Source organism: Schistocerca piceifrons, chromosome 4 (assembly GCF_021461385.2).
Source record: "Schistocerca piceifrons isolate TAMUIC-IGC-003096 chromosome 4, iqSchPice1.1, whole genome shotgun sequence".
Lineage (NCBI taxonomy): Eukaryota > Metazoa > Arthropoda > Insecta > Orthoptera > Acrididae > Schistocerca > Schistocerca piceifrons.
The window spans coordinates 74,085,574-74,102,831 of record NC_060141.1 but is presented as its reverse complement, the minus strand read 5'-3'; positions in this window follow the sequence as shown (position 1 = coordinate 74,102,831).

The following is a 17,258-nucleotide window of genomic DNA, read 5'->3' as shown; positions in this document are numbered from 1 at the left end:
AGTAAGGAGCTACGTAGTAAGAATCTTTGCTTTGCCCTGCGAACTGTTTACGTCAAGTTCAGTCATACGAAATGTTGTATTTGATGCAGTAAACATTTGAGTTCGGAGCTTATATAATTTCTAGGGGTGAAAGGACATATGTGGATAATTGTAAAGATGTAAGTTTATATATTTGTCTATTAAAATACATGTTGTTGTTGTTGTTGTTGTTGTGGTCTTCAGTCCTGAGACTGGTTTGATGCAGGTCTCCATGCTACTCTATCCTGTGCAAGCTTCTTCATCTCCCAGTACCTACTGCAACGTACATCCTTCTGAATCTGCTTAGTATATTCATCTCTTGGTCTCCCTCTACGATTTTTACCCTCCACGCTGCCCTCCAATACTAAATTGGTGATCCCTCAATGTTTCCTAGCAACCGATCCCTCCTTCTAGTCAAGTTGTGCCACAAGCTCCTCTTCTCCCCAATTCTATTCAATACCTCCTCATTAGTTATGTGATCTACCCATCTAATCTTCAGCATTCTTCTGTAGCACCACATTTCGAAAGCTTCTATTCTTATTCTATTCTTAAAATATTATTCTATTATTATTCTATTCTTAAAATACATATAACACTGAAAAATCTGTTTGTGACACATATGGCACAACATGCAGTATTGGTAGCATAGAGTAAACATTCATCATAACCTAGCTTTCGTAGTAAAATATATCTTTTCTTTTCAGCTGGTTTAGTGTAATGAATGGTACAACGTTTTACATCTCTTCTGCCACAGTAAGAGTTATTGAGGACGGAAATGTTAGTGAAGACCCAGATATGTCAGATGACGAAACATTTTGTGCAGAACAGTATTTTCAAAATGAAGACGATGTGCTTTGTTCAGAGTCAGATAGAGATGATGATATCAGACCTAAGAGCTATAATATAACAGAGAAAAGAGCTGTCATACCAGAAACGGAATCAGAATCAGAAGATGACAATGAGATGAGGCTTACTGCTGATATTAATGTTGATGATAATCGTGTTGCAGATAGGGTTAGAGCAAAGCAACGAATTTCAAAACCTCCTGTTAAGGTGGAGAAACCTACAGTACACTGGAAAGTAGGACACTTGATTAGAAAAGATAAAGAGATAAAATTCACTGATAATACTAATCTTTCTGAGGAAATATTGGATCTTGACACTCCTGTGGAATATTTTCAGTATTTCTTTACTGAAGACATAGTGCAGTACATAACCAAACAAACTAATTTGTGTTCTGTACAATGGCAACCCAATAAAAGTGTAAATGTTAATGTAGAAGAAATGGAACAGATTATTGGTATGATCATGCTTACGTCCATTATTCAACTCCTAGCAACAAGGCATAATTGGTCTCAACATCTGGGCCACCCTACTGTAATGACATAATGAGCTGTAACTGATGGGAAGAAATAAAACGCTCCATACACTTCTGTGATAACAGTAATCTAGTCTGTGCTAGTGACCCCAACCATGATAAACTTTTCAAAATTCGCCCACTGCCAGACCAGCTGCATGAAAGACTGATGCGAGTACCAAAAGAGGAATTTTTAGCTGTGGATGAACAGATTATTCCAACAAAGTGCAGATCTTCACTAAAACAATACAATCCTAGTAAACCACACAAATGGGGGTTCAAAGCTTTTGTTCTTAGTGGGGTGTCAGGGTTCAGCTATGATTACGAAATTTTTGCTGGAGCTCAGAATCTACATTTACATCTACATCAACATGGATACCCTGCAAATCACATTTAAATGCCTGGCAGGGGGATCATCGAACAACCTTCACAATTCTCTATTATTCCAATCTCATATAGTGCGCAGAAAAAATGAACACCTATATCTTTGTGTACAAGCTCTGATTTCCCTTATTTTATCGTGGTGATCGTTCAGCCCTATGTAGGTCGGTGTCAACAAAATATTTTCGCATTCGGAGGAGAAAGCTGGTGATTGGAATTTCGTGAGAAGATTCCATCGCAACGAAAAAAGCCTTTCTTTTAATGATTTCCAGCAGAAATCCTGTTTCATTTCTGTGACACTCTCTCCCATATTTCACGATAATACAAAACGTGCTGCCTTTGTTTGAACTTTTTCGATGTACTCCGTCAGTCCCATCTGGTAAGAATCCCAACTGCGCAGCAGTATACTAAATGCGAACGGATAAGCGTAGTGTAGGCAGTCTCCTTAGTAGGTCTGTTACATTTTCTAAGTGTCCTGCCAATAAAACGCAGCCTTTGGTTAGCCTTCCCCACAACATTTTCTGTTACAATAGCTGTTGCTGTGGAACTAGGAGTTAGTAGCAATGTTTTTGTGCGTCTTATGCAAACAGTCCCATGACATGTGAACCACAAGCTTTTTTTTTGACAATTGGTTCAGTAGTATACTTTTGGAAGTGTATTTGCATAAGGAAGTAATACCGTCACTAGGTATAGTCCGTGCGAATCGTGTACCAGGATGCATTTTTCCTAAAGAGGCAGAAATGAAGAAGAATCGCCGAGATAGCATGAACGACAAGGAAGCAACAGTAGATGCCATACAATTTTCAGTAATATCCTGGTTTGACACTAGAGTAGTCAACACTTTGTCCACTTAATGTTGGATCCAAGCCAGAAGGCGAAAATAAGAGGCTTTTCAGAAAGGAAAAGAAATACAAAATGATACCTTGTCCATGCTCTGTGATTATCTGCAATGACTACATGGGTGGTGTCGATCTTTTATATTCTATGCTTCGATATTACAGAATTCAAATCAGATCAAAAAAATGGCACCTGAAGATATTCTTTCATCTAATTGATCTAGCTTGTGTTAATAGGATGGAGAAGGAGAAATACAGATTACATGCCCCTAGTAGATTTAAAGGTAGCAGTTGCAGCTGCCTTCTATAAATAGGCCAAAACATTATCGAAGAAATGAGATAGGCTAAGCAACAAAGTCCATAAACACCTGGACAGTAAAAAGAAAAAAGGTCCTCTGGCAGATCTTCCACAGCATCAGGTATGACAGGGTGACACAGATCACATGCCAGTCAGGCTCGAAAACCATGGTTGATGCAACTATCCAGATTGCAATGGAAAAATCTTCATAGCATGTCTGAAGTGCAGTGCATCTTTATGTTTGAATAAGAAGAGAAACTTTTTCATGAAATTTCATAATGAATAGACTAAATGATAAATAATTTTGTTTGATTTCTGATAACATGTAAATTAATGAACAGAAATTATTTAAAAAAATAAACTTAGTTCTGCTAGTATATCTTTATGTCTTGTATATTTTCGAGATGTTTTCTCATCTAGCCTGAAACTAGTATGTCAGCCAAAATGCATGGTGTCCCATATATGGCACAAACCCTTAAATTAAAACTAACAGACCACACATAAGAGATATAATTTTTTAAGTATTTTTCCACACATCAGGACACTGAAATTAACATGTGACATTTTTTTCACAACAATAAAAAAAATCATGCAGTTAGGGGTTAATAAGGTGCACCCAAAACTGAAATTCATTCATGAAATGATGGATGGAAATTAAGTACTCAACTACTTGGATTTACAAGTACAGCTCAGTGAGGGTTGTATTCGGTTTGGTGTATACCAAAAACCAACCACATGTGACTGTGGTACATACCTATTCCTGTCACCATTTCCGTTACAAGCATGCTTTTTTCAGACTGTGGTCAGTCTCATTACTGTAATCCCATTAAGCCCAGCATTCATAGAAAAGTTGTCAAAACTTAAGTACATTGCTGTTCATAAGGGTTACAACTTAGTGACAGTTGACAGTCTATACAGAAATAAGACTTCGCAAAATGAGTACATGCCTGAAAGACCAGACATCACACGTTCATGTAATTGATGTGTCCTTTAGGAATTTAACAGCAAAACATTTTCCTTTTCTTGCTGGCTATGTGATGTATCCCTCCTTCATCAGAAATTGAGCTTTCAAACATTTAATTTTTAAATGATAAAAAGGGATACATTACACTGGCGACTCAGGTACAGGACAAGTGTTTGACGTACATTAGTGTATAAAATTTTATTGTCAATACATTACTGGAAAATTTTTGTATCAGTATTCTGCACCACAAAAACAGTGAACAACAAGCAAAAACCGAGAAAACCCAAAGACCCGAACAACTGAGAACAGGTTTTTAAAGATATAATCCTCATTTGACTTAACAAAAGGTTTTATCCACAATCTAGGTTTCGGCCTTATGCATTGCCAGTAAATTAGCCCATTACACGAATGTTCTAGTATTTACTTTTGATACAATTGGTTTATATAACCGAAGATACATATTTTTATGATGACTTGTGTTCTACTCAGATCTAATGATTTTTGATACTTGCAATACTTAATAATGGCCTAAGGCTTAAATCTAGATTGTGGAATAAAACCTGTTGTGTTGTCAAATAACAGTTATATCTTTCAGAAAGTTTTGTTTGACTGTGGCTCCACACCAAAGCAACATCATGCACTGTGAAAAGGAATTACTGTAATGAGACTTACAACCTGTTTACATGTACAGACAAATTTTTCAGTAACTTGTAGATAGCAATCTACATTATAACATAACACAAAAGGTAGGCTAACATTGTTTATTTTCCTTTGCCTGTGTGTATAGTAGATTCCACTAAACAAAGCTAATCATCCACTGCCGAATTTGATTTAGTATTTAATATTTTAAAACTGTTGTAGTAGTTAATTTTTACAATACTGAAGTTGGTTTGCACAAGATGGCTGAATTTGCATCATGTATGCACAGCATGGTGTGCTGATACTCAGTTGTTTCAGAACGCTAATGTTGTCTTTCTGGAAAGTTCATTTCAGCAATATTATTATTTATGTGCTGATGTCAAAATAAAAATACGAAATCTGACACACAAATTCAGTCAGCTTATGTTATGGTAGAAATTAGATAGTCACTCAAAATAGAAATTGAAACATGCAGTGAGAAAGAATCGAATGCTGACGAGTTTGCTGAGGTAGCCATTGAAAACAGGAAGCCTCAACTCTCGATATTGAATCAAACACTGAGGCCGAGGAAGTTAATCCAACCACCAGCCCCATACAAGATCCAGTTACCAAAATTTATTGCAGCTAGGAGGCTTTGATAAAAACAAGTTTTGAGCAAATGTTATACCAACAGAAGGAAATTTCATACAAGTTAAGTAACTTAACAACTAACTGCCTCGGAGTGTAGCGGCAGTGGGGAGTCTGGTGCGTTGCATGGTACACCCCACGTGTTACATGCTTCACCCACTGTCCCTGCTGTCGAGACATCTTCGCGTGTACTGGGCGCGGTTGGGCCACCCTCTCCCCAAGGGGAGTGGCGGGTTCAGCGGCGTTCGCGGCGCATGAGGCGGAGGGTCAATGTGGAGGCTGGCCATGTGGCATCGCCCGCTCTGCCTGTGAGTGGACATGTGGCTGCTCCTTCAGCAAGGTCCGAGCAGGCACACGGGGGGGAGGGGTTTATTAGTTATTGGGAGCTCCAACGTTAGGCGGGTGATGGAGCCCCTTAGGGAAATAGCGGGAAGGTCGGGGAAGAAGGCCAGTGTTCACTCTGTCTGCTTGCCAGGGGGTCTCATCCGAGATATGGAGGAGGCTCTGCTGGCGGCGATAGAGATCACTGGGTGCACCCGACTGCAAATTGTTGCTCATGTCGGCACCAATGACTCCTGCCGTCTGGGTTCAGAGGTCATCCTCAGTTCGCACAGGCGGTTGGCGGAATTGGTGAAGGTGGAAAGCCTCACTCGCGGGGTGAAATCAGAGCTAACTATTTGTAGTATCGTTCCCAGAACCGATCGCGGTTCTCTGGTTTGGAGCCAAGTGGAAGGCTTAAACCAGAGGCCCAGACGATTCTGCGGAGATCTGGGGTGCAAATTTCTCGACCTGTGCTATCGGGTGGAGAAATGTAGGGTCCCCCTGAATACGTCAGGCGTGCACTACACGCCGGAAGCGGCTACAAGGGTAGCGGAGTACGTGTGGAGTGCACATGGGGGTTTTTTAGGTTAGAGAATCCCCTCCCTAGGCCCGACATGACGCCTCCTGAGACGCAGCAAGGTAGGAGTAGGCAAAATGCAACAGGGAATAACAATACTAATGTGCTAATAGTAAACTGCAGGAGCGTCTACAGAAAGGTCCCAGAACTGCTCCCATTAATAAACGGTCACAACGCCCATATAGTACTAGGGACAGAAAGTTGGCTGAAACCAGATGTAAATAGTAATGAAATCCTAAACTCAGATTGGAATGTATACCGCAGAGACAGGCTGGGCAGTGAAGGGGGAGGCGTGTTTATAGCGATAAGAAGTGCACTAGTATCGAAGGAAATTGACGGAGATCCGAAATGTGAAATTATTTGGGTGAAGGTCACGGTTAAAGGAGGCTCAGACATGGTAATTGGATGTCTCTATAGGCCCCCTGGCTCAGCAGCTGTTGTGGCTGAGCACCTGAAGGATAATTTGGAAAATATTTCGTGTAGATTTCCCCACCATGTTATAGTTCTGGGTGGAGATTTTAATTTGCCAGATATAGACTGGGAGACTCAGACGTTCATAACGGGTGGCAGGGACAAAGAATCCAGTGAAATTTTTTTAAGTGCTTTATCTGAAAACTACCTTGAGCAGTTAAACAGAGAACCGACTCGTGGCGATAACATATTAGACCTTCTGGTGACAAACAGACCCGAACTATTTGAAAAAGTTAACGCAGAACAGGGAATCAGCAATCATAAAGCGGTTACGGCATCGATGATTTCAGCCGTAAATAGGAATATTAAAAAGGGTAGGAAGATTTTTCTGTTTAGAAAAAGTGACAAAAAGCAGATTTCAGAGTACCTGTTGGCTCAATACAAAAGTTTTGTCTCAAGTACGGATAGTGTCGAGGATCAGTGGACAAAGTTCAAAACCGTCGTACATAATGCGTTAGATGAGTATGTGCCAAGCAAGATCGTAAGAGATGGAAAAGAGCCACTGTGGTACAACAACCGAGTTAGAAAACTGCTGTGGAAGCAAAGGGAACTTCACAGCAAACATAAACATAGCCAAAGCCTTGCAGACAAACAAAAATTACGCGAAGTGAAATGTAGTGTGAGGAGGGCTATGCGAGAGGCGTTCAATGAATTCGAAAGTAAAGTTCTATGTACTGACTTGGCAGAAAATCCTAAGAAATTTTGGTCTTATGTCAAAGCGGTAGGTGGATCAAAACAAAATGTCCAGACACTCTGTGACCAAAATGGTACTGAAACAGAGGATGACAGACTAAAGGCCGAAATACTAAATGTCTTTTTCCAAAGTTGTTTCACAGAGGAAGATTGCACTGTAGTTCCTTCTCTAGAATGTCGCACAGATGACAAAATGGTAGATATCGAAATAGACGACAGAGGGATAGAGAAACAATTAAAATCGCTCAAAAGAGGAAAGGCCTCTGGACCTGATGGGATACCAGTTCAATTTTACACAGAGTACGCGAAGGAACTTGCCCCCCTTCTTGCAGCGGTGTACCGTAGGTCTCTAGAAGAGCGTAGCGTTCCAAAGGATTGGAAAAAGGTACAGGTCATCCCCGTTTTCAAGAAGGGACGTCGAGCAGATGTGCAGAACTATAGACTTATATCTCTAACGTCGATCAGTTGTAGAATTTTGGAACACGTATTGTGTTCGAGTACAATGACTTTTCTGGAGACTAGTAACCTACTCTGTAGGAATCAGCATGGGTTTCGAAAAAGACGGTCATGTGAAACCCAGCTCGCGCTATTCGTCCACGAGACTCAGAGGGCCATAGATACGGGTTCACAGGTAGATGCCATGTTTCTTGACTTCCGCAAGGCGTTCGATAGAGTTCCCCACAGTCGTTTAATGAACAAAGTAAGAGCATATGGACTATCAGACCAATTGTGTGATTGGATTGAGAAGTTCCTAGATAACAGGACGCAGCATGTCATTCTCAATGGAGAGAAGTCTTCCGAAATAAGAGTGATTTCAGATGTGCCGCAGGGGAGTGTCATAGGACCGTTGCTATTCACAATATACATAAATGACCTTGTGGATGACATCGGAAGTTCACTGAGGCTTTTTGCGGATGATGCTGTGGTGTATCGAGAGGTTGTAACAATGGAAAATTGTACTGAAATGCAGGAGGATCTGCAGCGAATTGATGCATGGTGCAGGGAATGGCAATTGAATCTCAATGTAGACAAGTGTAATGTGCTGCGAATACACAGAAAGATAGATCCTTTATCATTTAGCTACAAAATAGCAGGTCAGCAACTGGAAGCAGTTAATGATTTAAAATGGAATGATCATATAATGTTGATCGTCGGTAAAGCAGATGCCAGACTGAGATTCATTGGAAGAATCCTAAGGAAATGCAATCCGAAAACAAAGGAAGTAGGTTACAGTACACTTGTTCGCCCACTGCTTGAATACTGCTCAGCAGTGTGGGATCCGTACCAGATAGGGTTGATAGAAGATATAGAGAAGATCCAACGGAGAGCAGCGTGCTTCGTTACAGGATCATTTAGTAATCGCGAAAGCGTTACGGAGATGATAGATAAACTCCAGTGGAAGACTCTGCAGAAGAGACGCTCAGTAGCTCGGTACGGGCTTTTGTCAAAGTTTCGAGAACATACCTTCACCAAAGAGTCAAGCAGTATATTGCTCCCTCCTACGTATATCTCACGAAGAGACCATGAGGATAAACTCAGAGAGATTAGAGCCCACACAGAGGCATACCGACAATCCTTCTTTCCACGAACAATACGAGAATGGAATAGAAGGGAGAACCGAAAGAGGTACTCAAGGTACCCTCCGCCACACACCGTCAGGTGGCTTGCGGAGTATGGATGTAGATGTAGATGTAGATGTAGATGTCCAATGTCATTTGAAATATCCACTAAGCATAACAATTTGTGGTCTGAAATGACAAATTTGTTGATGCAGCAGGATATCTTAATGACTGATATTACACAACTAAAACCTGCATACTAGGGCCTTCCAGGTGCAATAAGGCACTTAACTGACAAACAAGCCTAGTTAAAAAGAATCTGTTCATAAACTGAATGAAATAGTCTACAATTTTACATCTGAACACGAAGTTAAAATCAGGGAACAATTTGATGCACAAAGAGAAAGTTTTTCCTGAGTTTTCTCACAGTGAATTTCCAGCAAAGACACAAAAATATAAGAAGAGCTAGATTCAGAACTAAGATTTGTTATGCGACAGTCTGCTGTTGATGTCTTGTCTGAGAAAGGAGCTTCAGAAACAGTAGTTAAGACAAAATAGAGCCAAATTAAGACTACCTTGCATAATGCTTTAGCAGAGCATCAAGATATCATCACATCTCAAATTAATAATATACATCGGTAACTATCTGTACTTGACCAGATAGTTCATGACACAATACCTTCTGTTGCTAGGATCTATGGTGAAAATATTAATCTGACACCACATGAGAAAATGTACAGAAAGGATATAAATCATACACACTCCTGGAAATGGAAAAAAGAACACATTGACACCGGTGTGTCAGACCCACCATACTTGCTCCAGACACTGCGAGAGGGCTGTACAAGCAATGATCACACGCACGGCACAGCGGACACACCAGGAACCGCGGTGTTGGCCGTCGAATGGCGCTAGCTGCGCAGCATTTGTGCACCGCCGCCGTCAGTGTCAGCCAGTTTGCCGTGGCATACGGAGCTCCATCGCAGTCTTTAACACTGGTAGCATGCCGCGACAGCGTGGACGTGAACCGTATGTGCAGTTGACGGACTTTGAGCGAGGGCGTATAGTGGGCATGCGGGAGGCCGGGTGGACGTACCGCCGAATTGTTCAACACGTGGGGCGTGAGGTCTCCACAGTACATCGATGTTGTCGCCAGTGGTTGGCGGAAGGTGCACGTGCCCGTCGACCTGGGACCGGACCGCAGCGACGCACGGATGCACGCCAAGACCGTAGGATCCTACGCAGTGCCGTAGGGGACCGCACCGCCACTTCCCAGCAAATTAGGGACACTGTTGCTCCTGGGGTATCGGCGAGGACCATTCGCAACCGTCTCCATGAAGCTGGGCTACGGTCCCGCACACCGTTAGGCCGTCTTCCGCTCACGCCCCAACATCGTGCAGCCCGCCTCCAGTGGTGTCGCGACAGGCGTGAATGGAGGGACGAATGGAGACGTGTCGTCTTCAGCGATGAGAGCCGCTTCTGCCTTGGTGCCAATGATGGTCGTATGCGTGTTTGGCGCCGTGCAGGTGAGCGCCACAATCAGGACTGCATACGACCGAGGCACACAGGGCCAACACCCGGCATCATGGTGTGGGGAGCGATCTCCTACACTGGCCGTACACCACTGGTGATCGTCGAGGGGACACTGAATAGTGGACGGTACATCCAAACCGTCATCGAACCTATCGTTCTACCATTCCTAGACCGGCAAGGGAACTTGCTGTTCCAACAGGACAATGCACGTCCGCATGTATCCTGTGCCACCCAACGTGCTCTAGAAGGTGTAAGTCAACTACCCTGGCCAGCAAGATCTCCGGATCTGTCCCCCATTGAGCATGTTTGGGACTGGATGAAGCGTCGTCTCACGCGGTCTGCACGTCCAGCACGAACGCTGGTTCAACTGAGGCGCCAGGTGGTAATGTCATGGCAAGCCGTTCCACAGGACTACATCCAGCATCTCTACGATCGTCTCCATGGGAGAATAGCAGCCTGCATTGCTGCGAAAGGTGGATATACACTGTACTAGTGCCGACATTGTGCATGCTCTGTTGCCTGTGTCTATGTGCCTGTGGTTCTGTCAGTGTGATCATGTGATGTATCTGACCCCAGGAATGTGTCAATAAAGTTTCCCCTTCCTGGGACAATGAATTCACGGTGTTCTTATTTCAATTTCCAGGAGTTTCCCCTTCCTGGGACAATGAATTCACGGTGTTCTTATTTCAATTTCCAGGATACATGAAGATTCTAAATTGAGCAATAACAATAACAGTAATGGCATAATTCAGTCCCCTCCACCATGAGTACAAACTTATAATCACAGAGAGTAACTGTATGACACAGCTGGCATCGCCTCCACTGCATAACGCTCAGCCTGTTGATGATGGGCCAACAAATTTTAATAGGCAGAGAAATAAAATTAGTAATGACATCACTCTTGTTACTGTGGTAACAGGGGAGGGTAGTGGCAAAACCGCAGCGGTTGGTGGAATCCCTAAATTGAAAACCACACCCATCAAACATTAGTAATACTAACATGCAAGAACATCAGCTACAAAACATAAAATCCCACCGCAAATATTATTGATATGGTGGAATAGCTGCGCCCGACAACATTGAGCTCAAGAAATTAAATCTGGCTTCACTGCACCATTCAGTGTTGGTTCCGGGACAGAGTGGAGGAAAAGTAAGAAATTATGTGAATCTACTGCAACATAACAAAGACACAGACATTAAGGATTAGGGACGAATTAACTACTAACTTCTCTAGAAACCACGATAATAGCAAAAATAGTTCAAGCTACTGTACATGCTATTGTAAAGAAAGTACTGACTATAATACTTCTGGGCACAGTTGCTATGGTGAATGTTATGTCAGCCATTTTATTTAGTGAGATTTGTGAGATCACAAGGGTATCCATGTTCCCGGTACAGAATTATAAGATTGCTGGAGCAGTTGGTGTCAGATCGTAAATTGTCAAAACGCAAACACAATTAAAAATTGTTATAAGATATGGAGATATAGTGTGTCTATTCCTAATTATAAGGGGTTAATTGTAGAACGCATATTTGGCTTAGAAATCCTAGGCGAAGACGATACAATGGTCAACATCTCCTCAGGCAAATGTTTTCTGTATATCGATGGCAAAAATATTGTTGTCGACTTGCTAAAAAAAGACAGCATGGGAAATACAGCCAAGACTTAGAGATAGTGTAACACCGCTACTCAGTTTTAGCTAAAATTTTGAGAAGTGGTAAGAAAGCCACTGTGAAGCATTGCATCAACAACTGTAGCCTGACAATCATAAGTGTGTCGACATGAATGTCAGAATAACATACACATAAGGGGATTGCAATACAAGTCTGGCAGCACTCAGGGGAAAACTAAACTGAGCAGCGACAATGACCACGATGCTAAGGCTCTCACTGTGCAGCAAGATGATTGGCATCACCAACAGCGGCCAGGAGTTTGAGACTGTGCTGCACCTGCCGCTGCCAGTACCAAGTTCCTCACATATCTCAGTTCCACAGCCCCGCCAAATGCCACCTGTGTCGACTGCCACTAGCACGGATCATAGAGCGCCTAAGAAGCACATAGGGCGAAAGCCACCACCCAGACTTCAGCGCCGAATAGGGACAACAGAATAAGGTGTGTTTGCCTTGCTGAGCTGTGACACATCATGTATTAGAATTGAATTAAGGCATTCTTTACTGTCCACAGTGTTTCCACTGGGCCCCCGTCCACCAGCCTGTCACTACCACTCCCTGAGTGCAACTGCACTGTTTAAAGTGGTGTCAGGTGTGCCACCATCGCACAATCAGCAGCAGAGGGTCTGAGACCCACCACATGCAACGTCTGAGCTACAGCTCGCGGTATCGTCGTTTACAGTGAGTGAGACCTTATTGTTCTTGTGTCATGACAGTCACGGATCAAAGTTTAGGAAGCGTGATTATATGAGAGTTACCTTTCCAAGACTAGAGGGACCAGTGAATTTGTCGCAATTTAGGGGTAATCATAGAGATAAATGCTTGCTGCGTGTATGTTGTACACACTGCAATTTGATTGGGCATTCTGCCCGTTGTGCCAGTTCTGTAGCACTGGTTTACATTACATGTAATCGTTTTGGCACACAGCTAGACAATGTGGAGGGTCTATGTAGCTCATGTTTGGACAGAAGAAGTGCAATAGGTTGGTAATACAAATAGCTGCAGAGTGTTCTGTCTGTGTTAGGTTTGGATTATTGTTTCGTGTTATTTTTTATTTATTATTTGTGAGTCACAAAAATTGTGCAACAGCGAGGAAATGGTAAAATTGGAGACACGGGGTGTCACCAGAGACGAGGCTATAGAATCATTAACGAATCAAGTAGTTCAGATAAGGCCAGATAGAGTGTATGTGGATAATAAACTGGCAAAGAAAGATTAGGAAACAGAATTTTTGATGTCACAGACTCCTGAAATGGATCTGGCTGTTGCAAACTTTGTTTCTCCTTTTTCTGGCCCTTTGTCTGAGGATGTGATACTGTTTGTGGAGGATTTCAAATCATCAGCTGACATAGGGAGTTGGTCACATAAACTATTATTGCAGACTGAAAGGTTGCTTTTAAGGGGGAGAGATGAAGTTGTTTGTATAGTGCACAGAAGTGTTACACAAGCCAGAAACTTTTGATCACGTGAGACAGGGATTAGAGCAGACATATAGGAAATAAAACGCTGCTCGATGTTTCGTGAGCAGTTGGATATGGTGTCTCAAAGGCATAAAGAGGCAGTAGAAGGACTATGCGGATAGGTTAGGAAGCTGAATATTCACACTTAATGCACTGTCAAAGAGTGAGCAGATCAACAAGGTGTTGCTGGAGGAGGTCGAACAGCGAGCACTTGAAGCTTCGCTGCATTTACATCAGCATGATTACTCTGCAATTAACATTCAAGTGTCTGTTAAATGGATTATAGGACCACGTTAAAGCTATTTCTCTACCGTTCCACTCTCGAACTGTGCACAGGAAAAAGAACACTTAATCTTTTTGTACGAGTTCTGATATCTCTTATTTTATTATGATGATCATTCCTCACTATGCAAGTGGGCACCCACAAAATATTTTCGCGCTCTGTGAGAAAATTGGTGTTTGAAATTTCGTGAGAACATCCTGCCACAACGAAAAACTCTTTCGTTTTAATGACTGCCTCCCCAATTCCCGTATCATATCCGTGGCACTCTCTACCCTATTTCGTGGTAATACAAAACTTTTTCTATGTCTTCCATCAATTCTGTCTGATGTGGATAAAACACCAAACAGCAATACTCCAGAAGAGAGTGCACATGCATAGTGTGAGTAGTCTCTTCATTAGACCTGTTATATTTTCTAAGGCCGGTATTACACTATCAAATTTCTTTGTCAAAGATTTGATCAAAGATGTGATCCAATATTCCGTCCAATATATTTGACAAAGATCTTTGACGGAGCGCTAGAAGGGGTATTACACTGTCATCAAATTTTTCGTCAAAGTTCAAGACGGCTGACAACAACTTGTTATTAATCGCAGCAGTTCTACATACTCCAATTGCATTGTGTGCACATGCGGAAAAGAAGTGGGGGGAAAAAATGGAACCATACATACGAGGTTGACAGTCTTAAAAGTCCTGGGATTACAACTTGATAATAAATTCAGTTGGGAGGAGCACACCACAGAACTGCAGAAAGGCCTTAACAAATCTGTATTTGCAATTCGAGTGTTAGCAGACATAGGCAACATAAAAATGAAAAAGCTTGCATACTTTCATTCCATAATGTCATATGGGATAATATTTTGGGGGTAAATCTTGAAGTCAAACAAAAGTTTTCAAGGTCCAAAGGCATGTAACACGTATTATTTGTGGAGTAAATTCACGGACCTCCTGCAGAAACCTCTTCAAAGAACTGGGTATACTAACTACTGCCTCTCAGTATATTTACTGCTTAATGAAATTTGTCGTAAATAATATATCTCTTTTTCCAACAAACAACTCAGTTCATACATACAATACCAGGAACAAAAATGATCTGCACAAGGGCTTACAAGCACTTACTTTGCTTCAAAAAGGGGTCCACTACTCCGGAACACTCACCTTCAATAATCTGCCAGCAAACATAAAAAAATTATTTAGAAATAAAGATCGGTTTAAAAGGAACCTGAAAGGCTTACTACTGGCCAACTCCTTCTACTCCATTGGCGAAATTTTTAATAGAAACAAATGATGTATTGTATTTATTCATACTATTAGTATTGTTATTTCAGCTTTTAAAAAAATCGACATGTTCCTCATCCACGAGGATCTCCTCAGCATGGATCTATGGAACGAAAAACTAATCTAATCTGGGTGAAGCCGTGGGTTTTACGACGACACGATAAAAGCATTCAACAAAACTTGTTACGTGAGCTTACAGTGGAAGGGTCGACAGAAGCGTCCGATCTCACGCGTCGGCTTTGACCCGTGACGTAAGGGTGTTGTCGTGTGTGACGTCATGACGGTGCGTAGTTTGGTTTGAGTGTGGCTCTCTCCAGTTCTGTTTTATCTTATTTTATTTACTTTTCTGATCTGTTCGTTCTATCTCGTGAGGATTTTTTTAAATTTAAAAACACTTATTATTTATTTTAATTATCTGTTTCCTTGAATTTCTGTTTTAGTTTATTATATTTATCTTTCTGATCTGTTCGTTCTATCCCGTGAGATTTTTTTTTAAAAGACAAAAAACACTAATCAGCTACTGAAGCATCTTTATCTTCTATGGGTTACAGGGGTTACGACCCCTGGGGAGGTGGGTGGGTATTCATGGCTGTCTTCACTTACACGTTGAAGCTACGCAAGGCGTCTAAATTTGTTTATATTTAGTTTGCCCCCCACCCAAAACACCCCATTTCCCGCGCTTGTCCCGTTAGTGTCATTAGGCTTCTTGTGGAAAGTGTGTGTGTTTGTTTTTGTTTCCGCCATATTTGTGACGTCATGGGTCAAAGCAGACGGGTGGGATCGGACGCTTCTGTATTTCCCAGTGAAAGACGTCAAGTCTTACATCAATTACTTAAGAATGGATAAGCATACATTTCTGTATGTGCTCAATGAAGTGTATCCTCATATCACAAAGCACAATATTCACTTAAGAACTGCTACATCTTCAGGAAACAGGCTCACTATAACACTCCGATTCCTTGCTACAGGAGAGGGTTATGTTAGGTTAGGTCAGGTTAGGTCTCCAATCTTCTTAATCTATTTTTGTATTCAGGGTGCCTCACGTTGTAAAGCGCCTCATCAGCTTCAGACATCTCTATTAATTTTGTAGTTGTCGGCACACACCAATTGTATTTACCGGCAATGGTTATAAAAACACTACAGACGACAGAGCGCTGCAGCGATGCTAGCGCTCCATGTGGTAACATGTCACATTGCAGTGAACAGAAGACAAGCGGTTTCTTTGATCAAATATACAGCGAGGCTCTAGATTTGATCAAATATTGGACGACATTTGACAAAATCCCTATTACACTATCAAAAATCTTTGACAAAGATATTGGACAAAGATATTGGACAAAGAAATTTGATAGTGTAATACCGGCCTAAGTATTCTGCCAATAGATTGCATTCTTTGGTTTGCTTTCCCCTACATTACCCATGTGATCGTTCAAATTTCAGTTATTCGTAATTGTAAATGCTAAGTATTTAGTTGCATTTATAGCATTTAATTTAGTTTGTTTTATCCTGTAACCCGGAGTTCAGCGGATTTCTTTTACTACTCATGTGGATGGCTTCACACTCTTCGTTATTTAGAGTTAATTGCCACTTATCGCACCACACAGGTATCTTGTCTAAATCTGCTTACGGTTTGTTTTGATCGTCTGATGACTTTATAAAACGGCAAATGATAGCGTCATCTGTAAAGAATCTAAGTGGGCTGCTCAGATTGACTTCTAAACTAACACTTCACAGATTGACTTCTAAACTAAAACACTTCCTTGGGTAAAGCTGGATATCACTTCTTACTCGATGATTTTCCGTTGATTACTGCGTATTGTGGCCTTGCTGACAGGAAATCACGAATGCAGTGGCACAACTGAGACGATACTTCTTAGGCTCGCAGTTTGAGTAGAATTTACTTCAGAGGAACGGTGTCAAAAGCCTTCTGGAAACCTAAAAATATGGAATCAATTGGTCGCCCATACCGACAGCAGTCATTATTTGGTGAGAATAAAGATCTAGTTGCGTTTCAGAAGAGCTATATTTTCTGAACCTCTGTTGGTTGTTTGTCAATAAAGCATTTTCTCTGCGGTAATTCATATTGTTCGAACTCAGTATATGTTCCAAAACCCTACTGCAAATAGATATTAGCGATATCGGTCTGCAATTCCACGGATTACTCCTATTTCATTTCTAGTGTATTGATGTGACTTGTGCAACTATCCAGTCTTTAGGCACGTATCTTTCGACGAGCTAGTGGTTGTATATGATCGCTAAGTATAGAGCCTTTGAATTGGCATAATCTAAAAGGA